Source organism: Molothrus ater, chromosome 5 (genome assembly GCF_012460135.2).
Source record: "Molothrus ater isolate BHLD 08-10-18 breed brown headed cowbird chromosome 5, BPBGC_Mater_1.1, whole genome shotgun sequence".
Classification (NCBI taxonomy): Eukaryota; Metazoa; Chordata; class Aves; order Passeriformes; family Icteridae; genus Molothrus; species Molothrus ater.
This window is the reverse complement of record NC_050482.2, coordinates 68,468,631-68,494,147: the sequence shown is the minus strand read 5'-3', so window position 1 is coordinate 68,494,147 and position 25,517 is coordinate 68,468,631. Positions and strand designations below refer to the sequence as shown.

General features: G+C 44.8%; 1 protein-coding gene across 3 annotated transcripts in view; it reads left to right on the top strand.

Annotated features, from left to right (window-relative positions):
* Window positions 1-10,890: 10,890 nt before the first annotated feature.
* Window positions 10,891-25,517, top strand: part of MICAL3 (microtubule associated monooxygenase, calponin and LIM domain containing 3) — a 160,498-nt gene continuing 145,871 nt past the window's right edge. For all 3 annotated transcript variants that reach the window (XM_036400849.1, XM_036400847.1, XM_036400848.1), the window contains exon 1: window positions 10,891-11,147. The gene's annotated coding sequence lies outside the window, so the exon portion shown is untranslated. The remainder of the gene's footprint in view (window positions 11,148-25,517) is intronic.

The window sequence follows — 25,517 nt, the reverse complement described above, 5'->3', positions numbered from 1 at the left end:
TCTTTTCTTCATAATCAAACAAAGTACTCGCCTTGGCAAGGCTCCTGTCAAAGAATAGCAGCAGTTACTTCGATTTAATTGTTACTGTTATAACAGTCATAATTAGTGCTGGGTGGGGCATTTCATAGCTGTAAGGTGACCAATTTGGTTAGAGGCCTAAGGCATCTTCTTTTCTTCAGCTAGTTATTATCTGTGAGAAAATACTGAAAATACTGCAGCCTGTCATCACTGTGGGTCAATTACACCCTGTTTGCCTACCACAGCATCTCTTTGCTCATCACTTTAGAGTCACAACCCCTCTAACAGTTAATACCACTTCTCAAGGCCCAGCTTGCCAAAATCAACTCTCATCCATTAGTCTCCACCTTTCCTCTTTTTTCAAAAGCAAGCCTTGTGCTCTCATGGCTGGGAGAAAGGCTTGACACTGTGAATCATGGAACTATTTGTACCACAAGGCAAACAAGGTGATTTGAGAAAATGGTTCTTTCTCATTTTTGACCTAACTTCCTGACATATCAGTATTTCTTTTCACAGAGTCTGTCCCTCATTCTGAATGCACATTTACTGTGATCTGCCTTAATTATCTCTACAAGCAGGCAATGCATCTTCTGCATCTCAAATTGGACATTTCAGAATATACTACAGAAGTTAACAAACTCTTCTCCATCTCAGTCTTCTGGTCCTGGCTCTTGCCTGGCCAGGTCTCGTGGCGCTCACAAAGCTGTGATGTGAGGCTGCTTTAGGAAAGCTGCAGTGGTAGCAGTGCCTGAGCCTCGGGAGAAATCCCCAGGGAAGGAACTGATGCTGGTGGAACCTTTGCGTCTTGTGTTTCACCCAGAGCACTCCCTGCGTGCCCCTCTGGCTGTGGCGGGCAGAACTCCCCTGCTTGCTGTTTGTGCTCCTGAACTTGATACAGTAATTAACTGGTAATTGCTTTGTTATGAACGGCATGCGAGGTTTTTTTTTTTTTTTAACGTAGCCAATGAGTGTGCAGCACCTTTCTGCTGGGAGGATTTCTCCCATCCTCTGAAGATCTGTGTGCTATTTCAGGGTCTTACCTGTTTGAGAGGTGTGCTTACACTGTGTGTAGGATTAATGTCTCAAGCAGTGTATTGCCCTATTTCCCTAACGAGCTGATGTTCCCTTGCCCTCTGTACCTCCCTTCCTTGCTGCTCCTTCTCGTCTTTCTTGGCAATGCCAGGTGCAGACAAAGGTAGGATTAGATGTCTAATTAGTTTATGTAGCCTTAGACATACGTGGTTACTTCTTGGCACTGGGGGAAGGGCAGCCTGTGAGGATTCCAGCCCTTGTCTCAGTGAGGTTTTCAGCTTTGGGAGCAGCCTGAGCCCAGGCAGACTCAAAAGGCAGGCCAAAATTTTCTAGACACATTTTGTTCCAGATGCCTGTTCAAGGAGGAAGTTGAAAACCCAGTCTGTATTACCAAATCTGAAATAATTTATCACTTAATGTTAGATCCAAAAAGTTTATTTCCAAAGAATGACTCAGTGTAGACAGCCTGAAAGAACTTGCTTGAAACATGGCAAAAAAGCTACTAAGCTGTAATTAATATATTTTGGAACTATGCTGTGGATGGGACAAGTTGTATTTATAATATTTTTAGCTTCTCAAAGTGGACTTTAGGCTGTAGCTCACCTGTCTCCCACTGCCACCATCCTTCAGCAGATATAGCCAGGGAACAGAGAGGATAATGTCATTGTCCTTCCTACCTGACAGAAGGCTTATTTGATTTGTAATTTCAGTTGTATTTATGGTGTTCCAATATATCTGAATGAAGAGAAATGGATGAGGGTAAAGCAAAGGATCAAGAGTACACTACAGCTGTGTACACCAGCAAAATAAAATCCCTCAAGAGCAAAGTAATGGAAATGGGATTCATGTATGAACTCTGACCAGACCTTCAAGGATGGAAAATGGGGTGAATTCTGCCAGGGATTGGGAACCTAATTTTTGCTCTCAGGGATAGACAGCAGCTGCCCTTACATTTCTCATGGAGTGTCTTTGTGAGTGAGAGGGCTGCATGCTGGTGTGTCAGCCTGGCCCTCAGAGTACAGCCAAGCCATGAGGATGGAGGTCACTCTAAACACAGCAAGGTTAAGTGAAATAAGGCCATGAGGAGGTCATGGTGAATTTGAAAGGGAGAGTGGATGGACAGACATGACTGATGATAGATCTGGGGATTCGAAACAAAACCTTAAATAACTCAAATTTGTATTCAAGAGCACTTGTCCATGTCAGGACTCTACATCCATCTTTCTGTGTCAGATCAAGCAGCAGTTCACAGCAGTTCACATTTCCAATGCACTCTGAGCTGCTGGAACAGTATGTCTATTCTGAGCTCCCCTTGCAAGGCTGTCTCATTCCAAAAGGTGTGCTCACAAGGAGAAATTCAACACTAGAAAGTTAGTAGAATAATTTTAGGAGATAGAATCACTGCATCCTAAATCCCCAAAGGAGTTGACTCTCTAAATAGCCTTAGCAGGGAAGTATGCTCTGTAAATCATTGCCAAAAGTTAGACTGAAAGCATTTAAACACTTTGTGTAATAAGCAAGTAGGTTCTGCCTCGATCTTCCAAGCCACTGTAGTTTATTTTCCTAAGGCTGCCATGATCAAAGCAGGTTCTCTGGTGTTGCTGTTCATGTGGCAATGCAAGATTCAGACTGGTCAGAAATAGGACAATCGTGGGACTAAATCTCTAGAGCTGCCTGAATCATAGGGTTAAAAGAGGACTGTGAAGTACTTAATAGGCTGCCTACACAGTGCTCAGCAAGTCAGAGGTTAACAAAGGACCTTATTATTTGAAAAGATAATTGAAGCTGAAAACAAGTCGACCATCCCACAACTAAGCCGTGGAGATCATCAGTTTTTGTGAGCAATAGCCGATGATGTTCGGGATTCAGTGAGTTAAGTGGTTAATCCTATACAGAAAGCTGCATCCATAATGCACTTTAAATAGGGGAAATCCACCCAATTTGACCCCTGGAGAATTGCTTCCTGCTGTTATGCTGATAGATATGTCTATAAATATCATGGAAGCCATCAGCAGATAAAATCTCAGAGAGCTGAAAAGCCTCTCCCTATTAAATGATACACTGATCTCCATGAAACAGCAGGAGCCTGGGGAAATGAGCCACTGAAACCAATCCCTCTGCTCTCCCCAGAGCCACAAAGAGAAGCAAGACCCATACACTGTTTCCATCTTGATTCAGTGGGGGGGAAAAAACATCAAACCCCTCATAGATCCTTTCTTCCTTCTGTCCAGTCTTCTCCACAAGGCTGCTCCTCACATTCTGTGTGGGTCACTCAGGCAGTGATTCATCAGCCTTTTGTGGCACTTTGTTCCAAATTTGTTCTTTGTTTACACCCCTCAGAGAAAGCCTTCAGTCAGGACAGTTTGGACACAAAGCTGCCAAGGGGTGCAGGACACTCCAGCAGGTTTGTGTGTGTTCTCCAGCAAAGGCACCAAGGGGTGCCAGACAAACTTCAGCAACCACTTCTGCTCATCCTCACCTCCTTCTGCCACTTTTGGATTTTTGCAAAAGAGTGCTCAGTGTCCTGGTTTGGGGTTTTTTGTTTGTTTGGGGTTTATTTGTTTGTAGGGCTTGGGGTCTTGTTTGGTTGGTTTTGTTTGTTTTGTTGCTGTTGCTGCTGCTGTTTTTGTTTGGGTTTTGTGGCTCTGTTTGTTTGTTTGGGGGGCTTTTGGGTTGTTTTTTGTTTGGTTGGTTTTTTAAATTTTTTTTATAGCTCAAAATCTTAAGGTTTCAAAGTCTATTGCATTATAATGTAAAGCCTGGCTTGTGATTTTCTACTCCCAGAGCTGTTGGTGCTGCATACCATGGAACATGCACATACACACAGTTGCATATAGATTTTACCCCCTTCATTTGAGCTCTCCAGACTGCCTGTCTGTCTCTATATCTGTATGTGCATGCAGGTCTCAGAGCAAGCTTGCTGCCTTTCTGGTGTTTGAACTAGCTCTCCTAGGATTTAGAGATGCCAGCCATGAAGGAGTTAACCCATATTATGTGGTTCTGATTTGTTTTTTGTATCTTTCTTTTCTGCACTCTCCATTTGTTACTCTCCATTTTTTCTTCCTCCATTTTGTTCTCTCTTTTCTCCTCCAGTGCTGACTTAGTGCAAATTCCATCATTTCTCAGCACTGGAGGCTGTCACAGACAGTTGTCCTGGGCAAACCCTTGGACATCTCTGTGGGACTTATGTGGAAAACTTGTGCTGTTAGCAATCTACTTCCAGAGTTATTAAGGACCAAGCCAATAAAGATTAGAAGAAAGCAGGGTTTCGCAGTCCCCACAAACCCAGAGCTGCAAACAGTGCGAGGAAACAGAAGGAAAGGGGATTATGAGGTTCTTTCCCTTCTCTCCATGGACCTTTCTGCTTAGAAAGCCCTATGCTTGTCTAGCACTGATCTAGGCGAGGAAGAAAAGAACATTACAGGGACTTTATTTCTGGACTTCTCCTTTGCTGCTTCAGTATCTTTGAGCATGAGAGTGTTTTCCTTTGGAGACTCTAGAAGGAGTTAAAATAAACTGAGACATAAGGGAAGGATCATGAGATTCACCATCCAGCCTGTCCCACTGGCACTCAGGTTGAGTTCAGTGACTCAAAGCAATGGGCTCTCAGTACCTCTGAGTGCACTCAGCGAAAATGAGTCTGCTCCCTTTTCAGCAGTATCAACAAAAGTGTTTACTGAGTTCCAAAGGGTTATATTTTTGGCATTCCTGTGGCCTGTTTTGGCTTGTTGAATGTTACTTATGAGTAAGAAGGAAAGAACTTGACTTGATGCTCAATTATGAAGCAGAATTTGTATGGCTGACAGTTAAAGGAAAACAAAACGAATGCAGTATTTTGTGTGCTTATCTCACAGGATCTGCAGAGACCATAACTACAGAGACAACTGCTTTCAATTGCAGGGATATGTCCTGGTTTTAAAAGTCATGTCTCTGGTCTCTCAAGACAGAGACACCCAAATTCAGCACTTGTACACCTGATTGTAAATGGCCTGCCCAGAGTCATAGGAGATCCATGTGGAGGTGGGTGGGATTTCTGTTACAGACAAACCTCTGCTGTGCCCTGAGAGGCCACATTGACCACAACTCTGCTGCAATTTGTGCTCAGCCCCTATGGCATCAGGAGAACCCTGCTGAGGCTTCCTAAAGGAAGGATGGAGCTGCAGATATTTCCAGGGCTTGTTTGGAAAGCTGGTGTCCTGTAGGGAGGAGCTGTACCCACCCTTGTTTTGTGCTGTCACACTGAGTGAAGGGAGCCTCCATCCTCACCTCTGTGCATTCCTGGGCAGGGGAGAGCTGCTGAGAGGTAAAAATGCTATTAAAGTGGATAACAGGATGCAAGGTGTTTGCTGGGGACTCAGGTCCCATAAAAGTACATGTGACAATGCCAGAAAAGCTACATATTTTTGAAACAGCTCTAGAAGGATGGTGCTGCTGATTAACTTGGGCTGGAAATAACAGCCATGGTAGGCAGCACTGACCACAGCCTATGAAAGTGAATATGGAAAGCAATAGGAAGAGCCCAGAAAAACAGTGGCATAAATAGTATAGCCAATTTAACAATCCCTATCGAGGATTTATACAGTGCTTTACTTGTTTGAAGCACTGTGCAAAACATTAGCTGATAGATGTTAATTAATCATTCAGGTAATTAAATGGAAGTGGAATGCAAATGGTTAGAGGAAGCTGGAGTATGAAGACTTCCTGAAACCATTAAATGATTTTGCTCTCTTTGATGGAGGAAGAATTTCTTCCTTTAGGGTTTAAATGTTCTCACAGTGTGGGTGTTATTACAGTTTTAATAACCACCTGTTTAATTCCCTGGGATGGGAGATTACATGCAGTACAGCCAAGAGTTCCTTGTTTGTTTGAGTAACTTTGGCAGTTTTATGGGCCTAAAAGAAAGAAAAAAAAAAAAAAAAAGAAAGAAGTATCCCCAGCTCTGTATTTCAGGACACAGAATGATGACCAGCTTCAGGGATGAGTCTTGATATGGAGTCCCATTACACAGTGACCTATTGTTTTCACTTTAACAGTGAAAGATGAAGATATGCTGTCATTTGATGTAAAGGAATCACTGAAATGAGCCTGGCAAACCACTGAGAATGTTGCAAGTGATAGCTAATTTTTTAATAGATTAATTCATTCCCCTACAGTAACAAGATAGGATTCTTTGGCAGAGAATCAGTCAGCTTGATTCCTGGCTGTGGCATATTTAGGTTTGTGTTATCACCCACTGCCCACACTAGTGTAGCATAAACTCCTGAGGGAACTTGTGAAGAGATGGGTTTTCAGTCATCTGGCCTGAATCACTGCCTTGCTGATGAACCCCTCAAGCTGCTGGAAAAGTCCTGTTTGATGCCAGGCCAGTATAACCACAAACCAGGCATGTAGGTCTGATTTCTTAAATTAAAAGACTGATTTAGTGCACTGTGTAAGTCAGGTTTTCAATTTACCTGCAACCTGAGAACTCTTAGGGCAGGTACAATACAATCAGTTGGTGATGCAGATAAAACCAACAAAAAAAGAGAAAGATGTCGTTCTATGACTGCTAATTGCTCTGATACCTTTGCTACCCTCCTTCCAGTCTGTGTTTCCTTCTGACCTGGGATACTGTCACTGTAAGCAGTGAAAGCTATCACAGTTCTCCTTTTTCTCTCCCTTTTCCTCTCTCTGGTTCCCCTGGGGAGAGAAGATCCTGGCAGCCAGATCTACCCCAGGCTTTTGCCTTTTGTTTTCTGTACTTTTCTCTTGGCACGATGCAGAAGTTTGCAGTGTTGTGCTTCCACAATCACATGTTAAAATATTTGCACAGCTGTCTGATGACAGAAAAGGGGGGGAAAGAGAAAATCCACTCTTCTGTTATTTGAAATGTTAAACCAAACCAAACCAAACAAACAAACAAACAAACAAACAAAGTTTAACATGAATTAATAGTGTAAAATCTTCCTTTTCCCCTGCTCTTGTATAACAGAATCCTTGATCAGTTTGCCTGGCTCCCCTCTGTGTGCTTCACCTTCTTTATGTGGTACTCATAAACCCACACTTTGGTGCTTCTCTTCCAATGCCTCTGGGTTCAAACCCCCATGGGACTCCAGTGCTCACTCTGTGCACTCACTTCAGCCTGTTCTGGGCTACAGAAATAGGACCAACTCCTACAGGCTATAATCAGGCATTCTTCAGGCAAATCTCTGACTGAAGTCAGTGGAAGTTTTGGCACAAGGACGGCGAAACTAATTAAATTCCTCCTCCAAGTGTATATATATATATATTTATATATCTGGGACGGGGATGAGAGAAGAAAATACTGCCTAGAAAGAAAGTCCATTAATAAATGAGACGTAGATGTGGGAAGAGTTGATTGAATTATTTATAATGCAGTTATAAAATTGATGAGTTGCTGAGCTTTCCAGTAACCCATCAATAACATGCATGACCATAGCTGCAGTTAGCAGGAGTATAAACAAGCAGGAGCATGGATCTCCATGAAAATCAGGTGTGGAAATATGGGGGGAAAAAAAGCCTAGCATATCCAAATCATTTAGAACAGAATATATTTGAATGTGGTCATAGCTTTCCAATAGCCTTGAAAACTGGTTTGAGTTAATTTTACCAGCAGTTCACCAGAGAATCTCAAGCAAAAACCCATCAAACGTGGGCCCATATTTTAAAAATAGAAAAAACAGCACAGACACTTCCTAACAAGCCTAACTATAGATAAGAGTGAGAAAAAAAAAATAAATGTGGGTTTAAAATAAACCTGGATAGTGACACTAAGAGCAAAATGAACCTGGATGTTCGAAAGAACCAATCTTGTCAAGTATTTTTTTAGTCAGAATGATCTAATTAGTGGCTGATGATACCAGAGCAAATATACTGCATTAGATGCTTTGGTGCAATGAGGGGAAGATTCAACTTTTCAAATCTTCAGCAGACAAAAGAAGGGGAAGTGAACAGGCCAACAAGCACTTTTTCAGCTTTGGCATCTATAATTCACGTGCAGGGGCTGCACTCCCACTATAACAGCTCCCTTCCTACACACACAAACAGACACTCCCTGCCTTTATGCTGCTCTGGGACCACACACAGCTCTGTCCAGTGTCTGTCCTTCCCATCAGCCAGCCTCTCCTCTGGGAAGCATGAATGCCTCCCCTGAACCAAGGCCCCAAGGTGTGTTTCCACCCTGCTCCACCAAGCTTGGGTTGTTTTTTTTTTTCAGGTTTTTTGCAGTCTTTCTTGCTGTCCTCAGTCATGAGCTCCAGACAAAGCCTTCCTTTCTGTGAGGGAACTTCAGAACCAGGAATGTGGTCTGGACATTTGTGGACAAAGGAACATTCAATGTTTCTGCTCCTGATCATCACGAAGAATGACTGTGCTGTGTCTTTAGCACTCCAGCTCAGTTTCTGAAGTCTGTGTCCTCCTGTGGACACACATTTTAGGGCTAGCCCTCCCTTTGTTAGTGTCCAGGCTCAGGGAGGCAGTGTCTCTGTGCTGGTTGGGATCCAGCAGACAGAATGTCATTTCCAGCCCGTTAGCCTCCGAAACGTTCTGTTTGTGCAATTAGCCTTATGAGGCCACTGATGAGAAATGGGTGCTTATTAGCTGCTGTCATTTTTATACCCTCTTCCCTGAGTAATGCTACAGCAGCCCTCGTGATCCCATGAAATAGCTCTGACTGCAGGAGGAGAAAGCTGCAAATGGAAAAGACTTCTCAGTGCTGCAGGCCAAGCCCAGCCACCTCCTCTCCCCTACATTCCTCTGCTGCTTTCCTACTCCCTGAGAGCCCAGCATTATTCCTTCTCAGGATTGTCTTCTTCAGGGGACAGCTTCATTTTGAATGGCTTCATGCTTCACACCCAGAGGCACCAAGTCTTTTCCACTAAGCAAAGCATAAAAATAGCTGAGGGAAAGGGTGGGGGAGGGAGTGTCAGCAAACCAGATTTATTTAATTATATGTACCAAGCACCACTTTCCTACGTGAGACCAAGTGTGCAGCTCAGTTTCCATCTTGCTGCATTCTGATTTAGGGTTACTGAGGAAACAGACATAAAATGCTTGTGATAACTTGAATTTCTAGAAGATGCCTTCATATGTTTAGTACCCTCACACCTGTGTGGAACTGGGTGCTCCTAAGTCTGACTGTACCAATTACTGATTTTGAACAAGGCACTGTGCAGGGAGGGTGCCTGTGTGTGGGGGTGATGCTGTTAAATCCAGCACCTGTAATCAGAAGGCTCCAGACTCCCTTAGGCTGGGCCTAGATGGACTTTCCTACTTCACAGAGATATTCTGCACTGCCAAGCCCAGTGGTGTTGTCATGGCCATCACCGTGTTTGGTGATGTTCTCCAAGTCCCATTTAAGAATCTTGTAAACACAGGAGAAATGGAAGGATTTTTCTAAATCAAATTAAGTTTTAATTCTCACAGTATGTTGGAGGAAAGCTGGAAAACTCAGTCTGAAGGCAGAGGCAAAGATAAACAAAAATATTAGAATTTTTACTTCTTTTAACGAGTGAGATTTTTTTTTTTTTGTCTCCTTAGAGCTTTTATAATCTAGTTCAACTCTTTTTAGCTCTTCTGGCTGATACTGCTGTTCTTAACTAGTCCCATCTCTGCTGCTGCAGATTGTAGTGGAGCAAAAAGGTACTTAACCCCATTGTCATGATGGGATCTTCAACATCTGGATTTTGGCCCCTGGAGGCCTGTCCCTACCTAGCAAGTTGGGATGAACCACTGTCACAGATTGCCCAAACAACCTGGGTTGAAAGTGAGGACAGGAGAGTCAGTTAAGAAAGCAAATGTGTGGGTTTTACTTCTGTGTGTTTGTTTTTGTCCACACCACCTACGTGCACACAGAGCTGTGTTTGTTACTGGTGCCCTGAGAGAGGAAACCCATTACCTTAAAAGAAGCACTTGGCTTTAAGAGAGAATAATCAGGAAAGCAACAAAGAACCGTTAGCAACATTTTATAAAGAAGATGAGATAAATAGTCTGTCTCATAAACAAGTGGTATTATTTAACTATCCAAGGAGTTGCTTTCCAAAACAAGGCTGAATTGTTCATTGTCCAGCAAAATAACGCCTGCTTCTGCAGCCTTGGCTGCTTTTCTGACTACAGCCCAGACTCTGTAGATCTGCACTGTGCTGGACTGTCCTGCCTAACATTACTGCTAATGTTAATGTTTTTTATATTATAATAAAAATAAGTAGAAAACAGCGATATTAAGGTTTAGAAATGACAGCACCAAGACTTTTCAGTTGAGGGGACAGGAACAAAGGAATCCTGCCGGCCCTGAGCTTCCCCGTAGCTGTAACAGGGCCTCACAGACACACTTGTGCTCGGCTCTGTTGGCAGAGAAACACTTGGCAGAGAAATCCCCTCCTGCTCTCTCAACTGCTCATTCACCTGCTCACAGAGACAAGATTATATCACACTGTCCCAGCACTTCTTCAAACACTGGGGAGCGTGTGCTCCTGCTCAGATATTCACCAGAACAAGGTTTCTTTTCTCCTCTTTTCACAAGGCATGGCATTTCTCAGGGGAAGCCAGCAGCTCTCTCGGGGTTATGCCAGCTTTCCTCCACCGCAGAAACAAGATTAAAGATGCTGTAGAGCTCTGTGAGTGGAGTAACCAAGGTGGGAGGGGGGGTGTGAGGGAAATACCTTCTGCATAAAACAGCCTTTTTAAAGAAATGGGTGGGTTACCCAGGTCAGAGGAATCCTCGAAGGAGGAGGCAGGGCATCCATTCGGTGCTCCCATTGCCACTCCCTTAGCCAGCCACAGGGGACCACTGCTCCGTTTCTGTGGCAACCGTGACGACTTGGCAGCCAGAGCCATCATCACTCAGCCTCCTCGAGGCTCGGGGAGATGCTCTGGCAAAGGCTCACACAAGGAGATTCGCATCCGAGATCCCGTTTCCTTTAAATTTTGGCTTTACCTCACAGCCTGGAGAAGGAGAAAATCGCTGCAAAGAGAAGCCGTGTGAGGCAGGGCAGGGCAGGGGCAGGGGCTCTCATTTGGGTGTCTGCCCCTGCAGAGGCGGGGAGCTGGGAGCACCTGTCGGGGAGGAGGTGACTCATGTGAGAAGAAGGTCATTCCCGGTGAGTACCCACCCAGCCAGCCTCTCCTACCTTCTGCTGCAAATTATTTATTTATTGTTTGTCATTGGCCAGGAAATTACGGGGTTTCTCGTGTCTGAGGGGAGGGATTTTCTTTTGTGCTAGCTCTAGGCTTCTTGCAAAATCCGTGAGTGCACTGCTACTGGCTTTTTGTCCTAGGCATGAATTCCTGCAGGAGCTGCAGCCTTGCCATCAGCAGCAGGTTTCTTGCAGGAAGCTCGATGAGATCTGCAGTTTGCAGTGAGCACTGCACAATCCTACCTTAATGCCAGGTTTGTGCTCTAGCCAGCTGATATGCTCCTATATCAGCTTTTCCATTTAATTCATGGGTCCAGCCTTTGTTGTACAAGCTGACTTACTTGTTTTCATTGAGATTAAGAATTGAAGCAGTAAGTAAATCAAATGCTTGAACAGGTGCAGAAAGAGTATTTGCCCTGCGTAGGATAGAGTTACAAGCAGTTTCATTCTGATGAGACAAACAGATGCTCCAGATAAACTGCTGATAAAAGGAATTATTATACTGGCAAAGATCCACCACATTCCCCTGTGGCACATGGGTGTCATAGTCAAGCACACAGACAGTAGCCATGGGTGAGATCAATCTACCATGGCTAACAATAGGCATCTATAAATGTAGTCATGTTACTGAGAAGTGTGATCATCAGTTTCAAATCATGTCCTGAAAAATATTAATGTAACTTAGTCATCTGTGAAATGAATACACTGCTTTGTAAAGAAAGTAATGCATTGAAAAAAAAAAAAAAACAATCGTAAGGAATTACAAGGGAAAAGAAATCAAAGGTTGTACACCATAGATCTGAAATCCTGATCAACCTGCAGGTTGAAAGGCAAGGAGATTTCTTTTTCTCCAGATGAATTTGGTGCTTGTTCTGTTCCTTAATCAGACAGCAGCACTGGGGCATCTCTAGCTGTAATCTCATTAAGACTATTAGGCTGTGATTGTGCTTGTGGTCTGTTGCTGGCATGCATTTGGGCAGACAAATGGTCCTCAGAGCTCTCACAGTTGAGAGATGGGGGTCCCTTGTTTCTCATGAGGTTTGAAAATCCTGCATCCTTGACTTTGGAAAGGCACAGTTTGCAGAGCAGCTGGGAAGGGAGCAGGGACAGGTCACTCAGCCCAGGCACACAAGGGCAGTTTGTGAGCACAGCCTCTCTCGGTGTGATGGGAGTCACGTGTGGGCACGAGAATGGCACAGCACCCTCCCCTCAGTGTGTAAATAGCATAAAGCTGTGCCTGTGTGAGTGTTGGCATGACAGCCTGGGCTACTACAGAGCAAAAACAGAAGTCAGAAATTAATTATGGGCTCCTTTCTCCATCCCCAGAAGCACTCCTGTTTCTGCTTTGTCCCTGCTTTGTCCCAACTAACACAAGCATAGTAGCTTTTGTTTAGTTGGCCTCTTTGACCGAACTGAAACATATTTGGATGATATTTCAGGAGTCATTTAGAACTGTTTTCATTCAATTTTAGCCCATTACTCCTCATTACAATTCCAGGTGACACCATAATTACCTCTACCTCCTCTTCCTCATCCCTGCATGGCTCAAATGTTAATTGATAGTTCTGTTCCTGGGCAGCAGTGGAGTTTGAGTGCTTCTGGAGGCCAGAGGATTTTTGCAGCCCCCTGTGTGAGCCCTGCACATGTGGATCTCCTGCACACAAACCCACAGCAGCTGATGTCATTGTGCATGAGCCTGGGGAAGCAGGCTGCTGAATGAGTGCCAGTGTACCACACAGTTCATAAATATGGAAAAGCAACGGGCCCTAGCCCAACAAGCTCGGATTCAGAAACATTTAGCAGATGTTCTGGCTATGGGGGAGGAAAACAGGAGATGAATAACTACAATACTGCAAGAGCAAATACTTTGTTGATGAAACTGCACAAAAATTAGAATGACAAACACACCCTTACCAGGACTTTGACCTATCCTATAAAACAACATCAACATGTTTTATTAATAGCAGTTCCACATTCTCAAGATCAATAAAGTGACTTCATTGATTTACTTTTCCCTTTTTATTAGTACTTCTCTAAACAGTGTTGAATTTGGATTGAACACAGGTAGAGTCTTTTTTATAGCTTGTCAAAGAAGAGTTCCAGTAGCTCTGATAAAGCATTAAGCTTCCCAACCAGGACAACACAGCTAAAGAGAGCCTAACCATGGTTAAGAGTTTGAAGGAAACTTCCAAATCTGTTTGGAAGGGGCTGTCAGTTATTTCCACAACACCACGAGGGAGCTGCTCTGTACATTTCCTTAAAGGAGTAAAAAGCTGTTGTTTTATAAACAAGCATAGTAAACATAGCTCAGGCTCTCCCTAATCCAAACTCCAAATAGTAAACATGCCTTTTAGACCTTGATGCATGCTCTGTGGAGCAAACCAATCTCTGCTTCACAGGCAGCTCTTGTGGGGAACGTCTATTGTCCAAATTAGGTGAAGAACCAATGAAGGGTCTCAATAATGACCTTGCAGGAGTTGCCATTACATTTCACCAAGGCACATTTGAATGCATTCCCTTTGGTCCTTCTGGGGACTGTCTGAGTACAAGGAAATGCTGTACCTGTGATTTTTTTGGTTGGTGTATTAATTGTAGGCCAGCAGTCTAGTAGTAGTTCATGTGGGTATGGTGTTCTTGAATATCCATATTTTCTTCCTTGACAAACTCTTGTCTTACTGCTTTGGATGATCTCATACCTCTTTACACACTTGAACTGCTATTCCTAAAGCATGAAGTGAAACTCAGCTGGGCTACTCTTCCCAGCCTTGGCATAATGTGCCATTTTGGGAGGGAGTTTTCTGCACTTGTGTAGCCTTTGGTTTGTGTTGATTCTACTTAAAGCTTTACAGTATAGTGAAGTGAAAGTGTGTGTTTCTCATCAGCTTCTCATATGCCCACAGTCCTGACTCATAGCAGCAAACCCAAAGCTGCAACTTTATATTTTACTGCTTGGCAAAATCTGTGAGCAGTGAAATTGTCTGCAGTGTGTATGCACAGACCCAGAACCTCCCTCATTCTTAAAATAGTTCCAGATGCTGAAGTCTATACTGAACACTCAGCAGATTTGCATGTAGCCCCAGAGAAATCTTCCTTATTAGTTCCTATCAGAGCACTTATTTTTTCAGCCTGATGGGTTAGAAATCTTTATCTACATGATCAAAACTCACTGGCTCTGATGGGCTGGCTTTTTATTTTCCTCTTTAACTGCAGAAGTTTTTACCTACAGGAGATTCTACTTAGTGAGCCAAGAGATAGATTTTTTTTGACGTGAATTAGACTTGTATTTGTTTCCTTGCAACCAAACAACACCAGCAATTCATTTGAAACTCAGCTCCCAGCTCAGCACACAACATCAGTCAGGATTAGGGTGTGCATGTGTGTTCAGGGGTTGGAATACATCATTTCATAAATATTGCAGCTATTCAAATGCCTGTGCAATGAATAATCACTTGCATCAGGAGAATGCTGGGTGCTTGGTGACTTCTGCCTTGCATTTGAACCACAGATTGAACACTTGTGCTCTTCCTTAGGAAGTCAGTGCTCCAGAACAACTGGACAGAAACCAGCAAATTTTAAAACCTCTGTAGACTAGACTAGTCCTTCAGTTTCTTCTGAAAACAGTTCATCTTTTGGAAGCTCTTAGCTGCTCATTTGTATACCGATTACTCTTACATTAAAAAAAAAACAAAACAGGTTTAGCTGTCCCAGTAAGTGTGAGCATGAGAAAACAAGACTATAACTCATCAAGATCCCAACTCAGTTTCTTACAGCAGATGGCAATTCAAATACAGTGACTTTTAACAGAAACACTTGTGCACAGGAGAAAAGAGTTCCTGTTAATGGAGAGCGTCTCAGGGGCTTCAGAGGCAGTTTGGTTTAATGCTGTGGCCTTGACTTTTACAAACTGAAGCAAAAAACAACAACAACAAATCCTTTGTCACTGTAAATGTCACACTAAAATGTACAAACGGGAGGGATGTACAGCACACCAAGTGCTCCTTCCATTCTGCATTGCACTGGTAAGGCCTCAGCTGGGATCACACTGCATGCTGTTCCCGCTGAGAGAAATTCAGGAAAGACATGGATTAAAGGGAGAGCCACCAAAGGGGAGCACCATGAATCAACAGAGCCTCACCCAATCTAAACTAGGAGGACAGACAAGAAAAAATGGAGTTTTAGGTCTGGGGAATGTGAAAAGTGACATAAGAAATCTTCATGCATCTAAAAGGCTGTTGCAGCAGTGAGAGGAGCAAATGGGTTTTTTGTCTCTGTTGGGTAGGATGAGAAGTACATGTAAATTATGGTAAAAGAGATCCAGCTTTACCATTAGGGGAGACTTTCTAAAGGCAAGAAGAGTAAATCATGAGAGAAGAACATCTTTCCTGGATAGACTGTGGTGTCTGCACTGGGGAGGTCTTTAAGAGGTAAAACAGACGGGACAGAGATGCTTTCACAGGGATGGAGTTAGATGACCTCTCAGTATCCCTTCCAGTGCTCTAATTTGGTGATCACCTCCTTGTTTGAAAATCTGCTTGCTGTGTTTTTACTTCCTGTTTCCAGATGTGGGGACTCTGCTCTGGGACAGTATGCTTCCTGTGGAACTCGGTGCTCTTGGTTAAAAGAGATTACAAATTCCCACAGGAGCATGCACCTGGCTAGTCCTGAACCTTGGAAGGTTGTCAAAATAGAATTTAAGATTCCTTGGCTATTTTTACTGTGAAAATACCTTTGATTTCCTAGCGATACCAAAAACTTTCTTGAATTTTCTTCTGTAACTTGCCTTCCTTGTTATACTCCTTGTCTGACTGGGAGCAACACCTGGGCCTTACGAGCCTTCAAAAATTTCTCTTGGAATACATAAAAAATATTTTTCTGTATATTATTTTCCTATATAGACTTATTTTTCTATAAAATTTCTATTTTTTCTTATTTTTCCATATAGACTTTTGAAAATGGGACAGTGTGCCATACTCTGACTTTATTTTGAGCAGCAGCAGCTCAGCTCCTTGAAAAAGCTCAGTCTGGAACCACAATATTTTTCCCTGGGTTAGTTTGGAACTACTTCTCAACAGCTGCTCTGCTCACTAGAGGTCACTTCTGGAGTGCCAACACCCAGTTTTACAGTGCCTGCAGGCAGGAATTCACAGGGAATCCATCGACTGTTCCCTAGCCCGGTGCAAACCAGCAGTTCTGTAAAACCCTCGGGGGAGATGATGGTGCTGGGCTTGCCTTGCCCATCACCAGCCTGGAACATCAGGCTTCTAACCGAGCTGTGATTTCAGCTGCCTTAGCTTGTTTTTGTGTTGCAAAAGAGCCCATTCTGTACTGATGTTGCAGTTTTTGTGAGTGTGCTTTATTAGCCTAAAGTTCTGTACAGTACTGCCTGCCACCCTCCTCCCACTCTGCCCACCACGTGCACCCGGTGACAAGGGACATGCAGAGGCACTACAGTCCTTTGTTTCTGCTTCAGTTCTACTTGTTTAAACCCTTCCTCTTGCTGCAAACTTCTCTGGGAATCCAGCAGCATAATGATGCAAATAACCCTGTCATATGACTTAGCCTCTCTGGTGCTGGATTCCAAAATATCGAGCCAAGACATACAAGCCTTGCTGTGGATGCCATAGGCAGCCTGATGCTAGAGTGCAGATGGCTCTGCAGTTCCCTAATGGGAATTGTTTGGGTCCTTATTAGCACTTTACAAAGGTTTCTGTTCAACTTGCCAGCTCTCCTCCTGACTGTTCAGAGTGCTCAGCCAGTAATCACTGCAAACTCTGTGCGAGTCAGGCCCCGGGAGAGCATTTCCAAACATCTCATCTATCACTGTGTATAAACCCCCTCCTCCATCTGCTTTCATTTTTCAGTAATTAACACACCCCCAGCCTGCGTCTTTGCAGGGGAGGACACCTGCAAATGTTGGTTTTGAACAGATAATGGAAGGTGAATCAGCAGGCAGAGGCTCTCCCGTGATTGCAACCAGTAGCTCTAATTTCTCTGCTCATGGAAACTCCATCAGTAAACAGGGTGGGTTGAGCCAAGTTTAGATCAGCTAAAGGCTTTCCTCCATCTGTTCTCAGACATGGATATAGATAGTGAGTTGGGAATTGTGCACTTCTGGCTGATATTTGTCATACCCCACTGTAGTAAAAATTTGCTCAGCCATATCATTAACTCATTTTATGCATCTCTTATGAATGATATCTGCTTGGTGCTTTATTCTGTGTTACTACAATACCTGACTACTTTTCATACCAGAATCTCTAATATGCTATGGAGACCAAAACTTCTCTTAAGGTAGGGTTGCAAGGCTGTGGCTGGACATTTCTGGGTTCCTCTCAGTGCTGTCTCAAAGACCAGGGCTGGCTCATTCCTCAGTCCAGCCAGTACCAACACTGTCACCTCGGTGTGACCTGAGGGATTAGCCAATATTTGGGGCTCCCAGGCTGAGTTGATTAGCAGGAGACAAGGATGATGGCAGCAGCATCCACCTGCTGCAACGCTGCTCATCCTCCCTGTCGCTGTAGGGGTACTGGGGACAGGTAAAGGTGATACAGAGACTCCATCATCAGAAGGCATGAAAGACACTTTATTATTAGAAATCTACAGTTCTTATAGAAACAACGGTGGACTTAAGACCTGATTGGCCTTTAGGAATCTTCTCTCACACTATTATGAGCTATGAATAGTACACTCTAGAGAACTCATCTGTAAACAGCAATTACAGAAAGAGAGATAATAATTGTTTAAATTCTTTCTTCTAAGTTTCCTACAGCTTCTACACAGCTTCCCAGGATTTTCCTGGGAGAACTATGTCTCTCTCTGTTGAGAGGATATGTAATTACTGCACTTCCCGAGAGCAGGGGCACGGAGCTGTCCCCGAGCGCATCACGGTCCCAACGGGACGAGCTGCTACGGCCACCCCCGAGCCAAAAAACATCCCCGGGCTTTTCTCAAGATGACTTTACAAGCGTCTCTGCGGCCACCCTTAGATATGATTCATTTGCCGCCCTCCCCCTGCCGGTTCCTGCGGTGCCATCGCTCGGCTCCACCGGCGGGGCACGGGGCGCGCCCCCGATGCGCGCACCCTCCGCCCGGGGGCGCTTTAAACGGCCGCTGCCTGGCCCCGCCCCTTTTTTTGATCTCCGCCAATCCCCGCCCGGCCGGTTGCAATTCGAGCGCTGGGAGCGTACCACTGCCACATGGGGCGGGGGAGCAGCGGGAGGGTTTAGGGGCTGTCGGGGGAGAACCGCGCGGGGCATGGGTGCCCGTTCTCCGCCACACCTGTTGCTTTCCCGTTGCCTTCGCTCTCCTCCCCTTGTCCCCCCTCTCCACCGCGTGCCCAGCGGCTGCGGAGCCGCCGTTTACCGCCGCCCCTCCCCTTTCCCCGGTGCGCCGCCCGAAGGGCCGGGCGGGAAGGGGGCTCTGCCCGCGCGGTGGGCGGTGGGCGGGGCAGCGGCAGCGCGAGCTGCCAAGGTGTGCGCGCGCGCGCCGCCGCGGCTGCACCCGCCCCTCCCGCGGCGGGCAGGGACGGGCCGGTCCCGCTCCGCTCCAGCCTCAGCCCTGCTCCAGCCTCAGCCCCGCTCCGCCGCCCCCGAACAGCGGCATGAAGCGAAGGCAAGTGCCCGCGGCGGGGCGGGAGGGCTGCGGGTCGGCAGGTGGGGTGGGGGCGGCGGTGGAGGGTCCCCGTCGTGAGGCGGCACCGCGCGGGGAGCGGCCCCGGGGCGCGGAGCGGGGTCTGCGCGCCGTGTGGGGAGCGGCGGCTGTGGCGGGCACCGGGCGGCGGGGCAGCGGAGCGCCGTCCCTGCCGCCGGTCCGTGCCGGCTCCGTGCCCCGGTTACACGGCTCGGCGCCGGGCAGGAACGGGGCGGACCCGGGCCGGAGCGGGCGGCTGAGCCCCGAGGGCACCGCGCGGCTGCTGCGGCTCGGCCTCATCGCCCCGAGCGGTGCCTCGCAGCGCCCGCCGGCCGCGGCCGCCGCAGGGTCACGGAGTGCTGCCGGTGCTTCCGTCACACGGAGCTTACGGCACCCCTACGTGAGGCACGGCATAAACTGCCCGCAGCTCGCACAGGCTGCTGCTTGTCTCGCCTTTAGCCCTTGTATTGTCATTCGAGATAAAGGCAGTGCGAGGGATTGTAATAATTGTGCCTCTGTTCCTCCAGTTGTTGTGTTATGGTTCATTCTTAATTTCTGCGGGCTGTTGTCCTGAGATGTCTTTAAGGTGTTTAGTACTTAACAAGGGCCGCTGCTTCTAAAGATAGTTTTTTTCTTGTATGATAATAAAAACCCGGTTATCCATTCACTGCAATGCCTTAATTCCGTATACTGAAGAAGACCTCTCTTACCTCATGCAGTCCTTCCTCTCTTACCTCATCCCTTTAAGGTTAGTGCTCCGGAGCACCTGGAAACGATCCCTCCATCTCGATAAAAGCTGCTGTTAAGTCTGACACGACAAAAAAATGCTGCTTCCCTTGTTGGTCCTGTTGGGCCTCTTTGAAAGTTGAAAAAAAATGAAGAATCTACGGGAAATCTTTGAGTGTTAGACTCCAAATTGGCGTTCCTGGTTATTCTGCACTTTAAATGAACTTTGTCTGTGCTGGTGCAGTGGACTTAGGGGAAGCTGAGCAAATAAATGGCCTCTCAGTGGACAGGCTGGGTATACTGAAACTGATTATCCATGAGGCTCCTTTTAGCTAGAAACTTTGAAATATACAAGGTAACTGAGCTTTGAAAAATGAAATAAACAAGGTTTTCTTTCAGTAATTATGCACTTGCTTGAAATGTACTAGTCTTACTGAAAGTTATGCTAATATATTTTCTTATATTTCTTATATAAAATACATATATTTTATATATGTATTTCTTATAATATACATATTCTATTTATTTCTCACTGTCACATTTTCAGTACTTGTGGTTGGGTTGGTTGCACTGCCAAGGGATATGTTCAGTAAAAATAACTCCCTGCATGGGAATTAAGCTCTTCAATCATGGGAATATTTCTGCTGGCCTGAGAGTCTGTGTAAGCTTTCTGGTACAAAACTAGACTTAGAGTTAGATTGAAGTTGACAGTGCCTCTTTAAACTAGCCAGAAGTCCATGGCACTTTCATCCTTAAAAATCACCCTACAGTTAAGAAAAGAAATGTGTTTGTATTTAGCTTGCAGCTTGCTGAAATACTTGTGTCTAAGTAGATGGCTTAACCAGGTGTGCTGGACTTGTATTCATTCATGTCTTAAATTACATAGAAGGCACACCTTACAGCTAATTTGTGATGTTGGTAATCCTGTAATTATTGTATTAATGGATGGGGAACTCCTCTTCAGTGTTACAGGACTACCATAAATATTTCTCTTTTACCAGTTAATTCTAAGTATTTGTGCAGAAGAAGTAACTAATAGTTATGCTGCTGCTGAATTACATGTATCAATATTCAATAAATTTGAGTACAAGTCCTGTTTCTGACTATGCTGTGCATTAAGAAAGGATCTGTAAATAATATGTAACTGTGTATTCCTGGGCTAAACATAAATGCAGCTGGTTGAGGTCAGGATGACATTTTATTCTAAGCTTTCTTGCCCCTCTGGGTTTCAGATATCCTATGAACATGCCTCACATGAGAAATCTCAGTTCTTTTGCAGGTGCAGCTCTCTTGATAAAGGCTCTGGCGCTGTTACTTTGCCATGAGTGATCTTGAATTCCTGGTGTACACATGGTAATGCAGAGCTGGTGACACTTCTTGGAGAAAGCTGAGGCAGAGCTTGGACTTGTTCCTCTTTCCTTGCAGGATTTAAAAATTACTTCTCAGTCACTTGGGTAATCCATGAATGGATTAGGATTTTGTTCATTTTCCCCTTTGCAGTCACAGGGGCTGTCCTAATCTTAGAGTAGCTCAGGTTAGCTGCAGGTGAAGGGAGAGCTGTCTGTGCTGCTGCTGTCTGTCCTTGGTGGAGGCAGGAAACTCCTACTCTGGCTGTGCCACTGGAAATTGCCCACGAGAGCAACAGCAGAGCCTGTGTGTGCTCTTAGAGCCTGATGATTTAGGAATCTTTTCTCTGTCCTAACACCCTGGAGTGAAGGAAACCCCATCAGTGCAGTGTAGCTGCAGGGACATCACACAGGAGCAAGGCACACGCCTGCCCTGTGGCTGCTCTGACGCTGTGCTGTCCATACAGGGGTGCAAGGTGCAGCTCTCCCAGCTGCTGTGTTGCTGAGGTACTCCTGGTGTGGATGTGATCCCTGAGAGGTTTCCTGGGAGCGCTTTTACTGTCGCAGATCCTGATGATAATCTCATCTCTTTATCCAAAAAGGGGAGGAGGGAACAGTTCCCAATGGTCAGTGCAGGAAGGGGGATTCATGTGAGCTCCCCTGGGAGCTGTGTTTGCTCATAGGTGTTTTTTAGATCTCCCAGCAGCACTGGAGCCTAGAACTGACCTGACCTTTGCAGACTATGGCAGGATGTAACCTAGATGTCAGCTCCAGGGATGCTGCTCATGATGAGAGAGGTGGAAATAAAATAGCAGTGACACCAAGCTGGAGCTCGTGCTGCTGTTTGGAAATGATGTGATAGATACAAGAGGCAGGCACTGTTTGTTTACTAGGAGTGGAGCCCAAAACCGTGGGGATAGAGCAAGAGGTAAGCTAGCACAGGAGCATCAGCTCACCACCCTTTCCTTCCTTTTTCTCCTCCTCCTTCCCCCAGCTGAATGACATCTCACGTTGTAATTGCACAGGGGAGAGGGAGAAAGGGAAAAGTGCATCCAGGGGAACCTGGGAATACCTACATGCCAAGGAATGAGAGCTGCAATAGACGGTGTTTGTGAATGGTTTGAAAACATTTGGATTTCAGCTGAGTGTTTGGGGCACAGGATGAGCTCAATTTCAGTGAATTATTTGTTGTCTGTACCTGTGGAGTCCTTCTAATGTTGAGGTAGTTGGAGTATGGATTAATGAGTTGATAAGACTCTAGCAGCATTTGGTTTCTTTGTGTTAACAGCAAACAGACATGGCTCTTCTCATTCTGCCTGTGCTGTATCTTGGTTTGAAGAGGCACTGTGGTACTCTTGTGTATGGAGTGACTTGTGATGGAAATGGAGTGCCCAGATATGGGCAGCAATTTAAGGAAGGGGAAGTTGCTCACCTCTGTGGGCAGCCTCTCTTCTCATACCTCTCCTTTTTTTGTTTTTTTCTCCTTTTAAAGTTTAATCAAGCAGCAATCATTTGCCTTGAGTGAGAGGAAACTGAAGGATGTTGTTCTTTCTTGGTTTTTTTTAGATACTTAAGTTTACTCAATTCAAAAGTTATTCAGTAAGACTAGGAAAGGAAATGCAAGTCCTTGCTTTTCCTAGACAGCAGTAAATTAACAATAGAATTATTTCAGCTTCAGGAAAGAGGAATGTATTTCATCCCACACTTCCTGAGGGAGTTCATAACTTTTCTGCTGAAGGTGGGCAGTAGCAGCGTAGTTCTTTTGCTGAAGACAAAAACTTGGTTGCTCTGATAGGGATCAACTGTTCTGAACCTGTCATTTTGCAATAGACAACATGAGAAACTGCCTTTCATTTTTGAGAAGGGTCACTGAAGAAAGCTATGGAAATTGTGAGGAAAACCTTTTTACTACATTCCTGTCTCTCTCAGCCTGTCATCTCTTTCTTCCCAGATCTTTATCCTTGTTATATGTTAACCTTTTTCATTCTTTCTCCACGGAGTCTTTGAGATATGATCTTTTGTGTCTAGCCACATGGTTAAAACTAGTCTAGTGTCTGGATTTCTTCTTGACATTCAACTGTTCAAAACAATGACTGTTTTTGCTGAAAGTCATTCATATGTGGGGTTATACAGCTACAGACATAAACTAATTTTCTACTGTTACCTGGAGTGAAATGCTGTGGAGCACTTGACACGTAGTCCCAGTTGGTGATGCTGCTTGCTTTGAGGCATTCAACAAAGCCTTGTTGTGGCCTTTCTTTGCTTTGTGCAGAAGGAGGAGTGGCAGATGGATGCTTCTCAGCCATCATGGAGAAAGGACCCATAGATATTTCTGCTGCTGCCTCATCTTCTGCCTTCAGAGAAGTTCATAATGTTCTCACCTGCCATGAGCTGACTGAACCAGAGCAGCTTGGCAATGGAATCAACAGGCCCCTGCTTATCTGCCTTGAGTGGCTTTGCCTTTTTGCTGTGTTCTCTTCTTGCCTTGGATCCACTTGTCCATCAGTCATCTCATCTCTTGAGGTGGAATCTCTCTGTGCAAGAGATGTGTTTTCTTGTTCTGCTCCTATGTAGCATGTTACATTTTGGAGTTCTGGTTTAGACTGATGATCTCAAATGTTATTGTAGGGTACAAAACAAAGGTGAAATCTTGCAGTTTTCTCTGCTCCAACCTCAGTGAAGGAATATTTGTCTTACCTTGTGGGTCTTTTGCTGTGTTTGCCTGCATTAGGATTCCAGTTGCACAGCTTAATTAAAATCTGGGAAATAGCCCATTTACAGAATGAATTTCCTCTTTGGCCAGCAGGAAAATTGTTCTGTGTTGCTGCTCTCTGCCCTGCTGTTTGGAAATAATTCCTCTGAAAATGCAGTGCTTTGAAGTGAGGCAAGGCATGCTGGGAGCTGATGTGGTTGAGGGAAGAGGACATTGTAGTGCATTGAAGGCTTTTAATAAAACTCTTTCAAGCTTTACTTTATATCTTTCATTTTCATGCCTGTAAGATGCTTTGGAATGAACTTTGGTTGACGTGTCTGATGAAGTCTTAGGGTATAATCTTCCAGTCTTCTAAGCAACCTCTGAAGTGACAATGGATAGCATAACTTTTGCAGTGACCTCCCTTTAGATTACTGAGATCTCTTTACTCTGAGTCTGTGGGGAGAGCTCTCACTGGAAGTGTAGGCAGAGCAGCAGCATTTTTGTGGGATCATATCTCTGCTGTACTAATAAAAGTGCTTGTGGCTGTGTGAGTCCTATCTAATATTTCTATCTCTTTATGAGCATGATGGAGCTGCCCTGGTTGAACAAAACGGTTGGGAGCCCCTTTTTGCCTTCCTCTTGTTATTTCTAAATATGTTGTGTAGACTTACACAACTGTTAAAAAATCTTGTTGTGTTGGATGTAAAGGACAATATCAAATCTGCTCAATTTTGTGAGATGCTGCAGCTTGTAGTGATTTGCACCATTTAACACTTACATGTTTTTCAGGGCTCATTAAAGAATTTAGTGTAAAGCAGGCAGAAGGCAAATGTGATTCTAACCCAGTGTAAGAGCACAAACCCAGTTGATATCCATCAGTGATTCCCATGGGATAGGTTATTCTGGATCTTGTGTTGAGCAGTGTCCTCCAGCACTTCCAACAGCATGGTTATGTGACTGAAGGAATGACGGGGAGGACAGTAGACTTTATCTCCTCTCCTCTGTGGTGATGTGCACAGAAATGAGGAATGAGGGCAGGTGTTTGTTTGGTAATCATGCTTTAAACAGTTAAATCTAGCAATGTTTCACTAGTTTGTTTTTTTTTTTTATTATTGGGTTGTTTGTTTTGTGGCAGAAAGTAATTTCTTTAATAGCAGTCTGTGTACATGGTGTATGGTACTCCATCTGGTATAAACAGAGTTCTGCTTCTGCTCCATTTGAGGACGTCTAATATGGTTTTTCTGTGTCTGGAAGGGTAAACAGCTTTGGAGAATGCACCATGCTTTTGATGATTCACTTTGCTGCACTAAATCACTAATTCATTAATTAGGCAAGGTTCCCATTCAGGGCTCTCTAGAGCTGTGCCTCTTGCTGTGCTGATTGTAAAGGAAGACTGGTTTGGAGTTAGCCTTTGTGGCTGCTTTCCCTGGTGAGCCTGGGAAAGTTGGTGCCTCACTCCAGGTACTTCAGGTTTCTTCCAGATTTTGTGTCATTTGCTGCTTATAAACAGAATGTAAACACACTGGAGACTTCCCAGGAATAGTAGGGCTGCTTACACATTTTGGTGGCAATAGCCATGAGCCAGTAGGACCAAGAAGTGTGTCCAGGACATGCCTCGAGGGTTGGGTTAGCTGTGCACTTTGCTGTGTTCTTTTCTGGGAGAGGAATTGGTTAATGCTAATTTAGAAATGGTACAGTATCAGCTGTGATCTACCCCAGCTAAATTGCTTGCAGAGTGTCACTTGAGATGTTTGCTTCCTCCTTAGGAGAATTCTTCTGCTAATGTGCCCTTTTCTGGACCATTGTCTGGATGGCTCATCAGTCTGGAGTGGCTTGTTTTTAGTGCCATGTGCTCTCTGGAGAGTTTATTTCTAAATAGTTACTGAAGCAACAGTCCTCTAAAATGCTGCAGTGTTAGGGTAGAAGGAATTAAAATGT